Source organism: Emys orbicularis, chromosome 13, assembly GCF_028017835.1.
Source record: "Emys orbicularis isolate rEmyOrb1 chromosome 13, rEmyOrb1.hap1, whole genome shotgun sequence".
Taxonomy (NCBI): domain Eukaryota; kingdom Metazoa; phylum Chordata; order Testudines; family Emydidae; genus Emys; species Emys orbicularis.
In genome coordinates, this window is record NC_088695.1 from 16,996,067 (window position 1) to 16,999,504 (window position 3,438).

Genomic DNA, 3,438 nt, shown 5'->3' on the forward strand with positions numbered 1-3,438 from the left:
TCAACTGTTAGCCCCTCTCCCCCCTTTGCCCCTTTTTAATACCTCCAAAGACCAGGCAGCAAAGTCTGACTCCAAGTAAGGGCAGAGTGAGGGCAGCTGCAACAGCGGATGTTACTGCACCTGCTCAGTTCTGATGGGCATTCTGAGAGGGAGCTTTTTGTGTCATCACCGGCCACGCCGTGAACCAAAGTCAGGCCATGTAGTACATCAGATGCTTACAACTTCACTATCCGATACATTTCCTAGGCAAAGGTATTACTATCACTGCTAACACACAGGCACTCCTAAGAAGCAACAGACACTGGGTATGTGTGTGAACTCACTCCAGGAGATTAGCCCAGGCACATCCTCCTGACCTAATACCAGATAAGAGGGTTTGACAGAAGTGATGAATAGGGATGTTTTGCCCGAGACACCTGGAGCAAAGTACAAGGGGAGGTAACAAGCAGATGTCATGAAACACATGAGGTGGTATGTAAGTTGTTTGTCTCAGTCTATAAATGTCGGGGTACCTCAATTTAACCCTTTGTGCGGCCCAGGGGAAGGCAGAAATTCCCACTGCTGACTGAGCTGCTCCTTGGCACTGGGCACTCGTGTATTAGTGTATCTGTAACCACAGAATCAGGATGCTAGAACTGTGCCTTGAGGGCAATAAACCTGGCTGAGTGCCTTTGTCACCAAACTGTGCCTGTGGTCTTTCTTTCTTGGTAGTACTATCGAGGTCTGCTGAACCAACTGTCTGTGCAGGGCTGGGACAACATACGGAGAAAGCAGGCATGCACGCCAACTGACAACAGTTTGCAGAGGGCTGTGATGGCAAGGAGCACAATTTCAGGGGCGGCAAATTTCCCAGGCTTACATCCCCACCTATGCTGCACCAGGAGTTACTATTTTTATTGTCCAAACATTTATTTTGATCAAAAATGGCTTTTTTATGCATATAAAAAAATGGTTAATAATTGGTCTCCGCTCCACCTGGTGCCCAGTTAAAAACTCTATGATGCTACCATGGTTATGGCCACCTCTCTCCCTGGTCCTTCCACTTAGATGGACAACAGTGACCTGAGCTCTAGCTGGATTCTGCGTTGTATCCTTAGGGGCATAAGAAACGATCTGTAGCAACAAATATGATGATGTCACCCATTGTGTTTTGTTTGTATTAGACTGTCTGAATTTGATTACAAGACTTTATTATCTTACATAGAGAAACAGTGAACAGGGGATATACCCAGGGATTTGCTTTCATTGTTAGTGGATTTTGTGCCTTACACAATGTCAGCTCTGTGCAGTTTCAGAGGCTGTACATACATAGGGTGAACATTTAGTCAACACCCTGGAGAAAAATACCATCATACTGTGCGTATCAGTGCTGAACATGAGAGAGTGACAGAGCTGTCAACATCCTCACTTTCCTGAAAATTGTGTTACATGGACACAGCGGGGGACCACAAAGACTGTCTCAGTAACTCCATGCAGATCATCTCCATTTCTTTTTCACATTAGTGCTGAGATTTTCAATGGGAGTTTTCAACTTAATTTTAATGGGGGGCTGATTGCTTAAAACACCCGGGAAGCTTTGAAAACCTCAGGCTAAGTTATTCTCTAGGAGTCTCTGCAAGTTTTGGTGAAAGCCACATATTTACTGACTGCTTTGCACAAGGCTTCTTTCACCTCTCTGTTTCTCAGGCTGTAGATGAGGGGGTTTACCACGGGAGTCAGGACCGTGTAGCAAAGAGAGAGCACTTTGTTCAGGTTTCTCAGTGTATCATGTTTCGGTAGCAGGTATACAATCATTATGGATCCATAGAAAATTGTCACCACAATGAGGTGAGAGGAGCAGGTGGAAAAGGCTTTTTGCCTCCCGGTGGTGGAAGGGATTCTCAGAATGGTGGCGATGATACACATGTAGGATGTCAGGGTTAGTAGGAATGGAGGCAGGGTGAATACAGAGACTAATATGAAAGCCAGCAATATGACCTGGTGGGTATCAGTGCAGGAGAGTTCTATCAGTGGGATGGAATCACAATAGAAATGGTCAATTTCATTTGTGCCACAGAATATTAACTGTGATAGGAATAAGACAAAGATAGCAGTAGCCAAACAGCCATTTAACCATGACCCAGCAGCCAACTGAAGGCAAAACTTGATATTCATTAGAGTTGAATAGTGCAGGGGTTTACATATCGCTAAATACCGATCATAAGACATTGCTGCTAGGAGATAGCATTCTGTACATGCCAGAGAACCAAAGAAATACAGTTGTATGATGCAGCCACTGACTGAGATGGTTTTGTCCCCAGTCAGGAGACTGGCCAGCAACCTGGGCAGGATGGTTGAGGTGTAGCAGGTCTCCAGGCAGGACAAGTTGCCCAGGAAGAAGTACATGGGGGTGTGAAGGTGCTGGTTAGCCACAATAAGCACCACAATGAGGGTGTTCCCAGCCATGGTTGCCATGTAGATGACTTGGAACATCAGGAAGAGAAGAATTTGCAGGTCAGGGAGATCCCCGAATCCCAGAATGATGAATTCTTTGATGGCCGTTTGGTTTCCCCAGTCTCTGTCTGCCATTGTTTGAGTCCAGGAACAATAAAACTGTGTAATTGAATTGGAAGAACATAGAGTTTAAGGTTAGTCAAGTTGCATTAATTAATTCCATAAGTATTCAGAAACTCCCCTTCCTTTCCAGATTACAGGCTGAAATTTTAAACCTAAATGTAGAGTTCAGAGCAAAGTGCCAGAAGTCTCAATTTGAGAACAGAACATTTGTATCCATGTAAACCATCGTCTGCCATGATCAGAGCAATCACTACTGAAACAGCCCATATCTCTGGTAGCCGAGTACTGATATAGCGGATCAGAATATTTCTTTATCTACTATGATATTCCCTCTAGTGACATCTTAGAGCTTAACAATGATGCTTAAATGCTGTATTTCATTTCTGGCAATGACCAGAATCATGCCATGTCTTAGGAGTCAAAATCAAACAACTAAAATCTTGGACTGAGATTTTTCAATGCAGTTTAGAGTCCTTAGGCAATGACCTTCTGTTAGATTTATTTCTATTAATTCTACAAATATATCCTGGTATATTCAGCATTTCAGTGCCCTGTAGGAAAAAGAACAATTTTCACCCCCTCACAAGAGATCAGTTCATGCCATAAATTATGAAGTGGAGTAAATTTTCCCTTAGTTTCTCTGGTGGTGATGGTGACATGGTAAGTGACTGGCAATGCCTTTTCTGTTTCCTAATGTTCACTATGTAGCAGTAATAAAAAACAGCTCTTTGTAGGGTGGATCTTAGGAAGGGACAAAAGCATGTTCATATGCAACCCTAACTGGGGAGTGACCCTCCCCACGCCATAATGATTGTGGGATGATAATACAGGAACAAGAAAGGCACTCAGGGCGGGGGAAGATGCTGTCCCTGAACTTGGAGT

At 44.0% G+C, this 3,438-nt stretch overlaps 1 pseudogene; it reads right to left on the minus strand.

The window, feature by feature from the left end:
* Positions 1-1,602: 1,602 nt before the first annotated feature.
* LOC135888435 (olfactory receptor 6N1-like) lies at positions 1,603-2,617 on the minus strand (annotated as a pseudogene).
* Between the last annotated feature and the right edge of the window lie 821 nt (positions 2,618-3,438).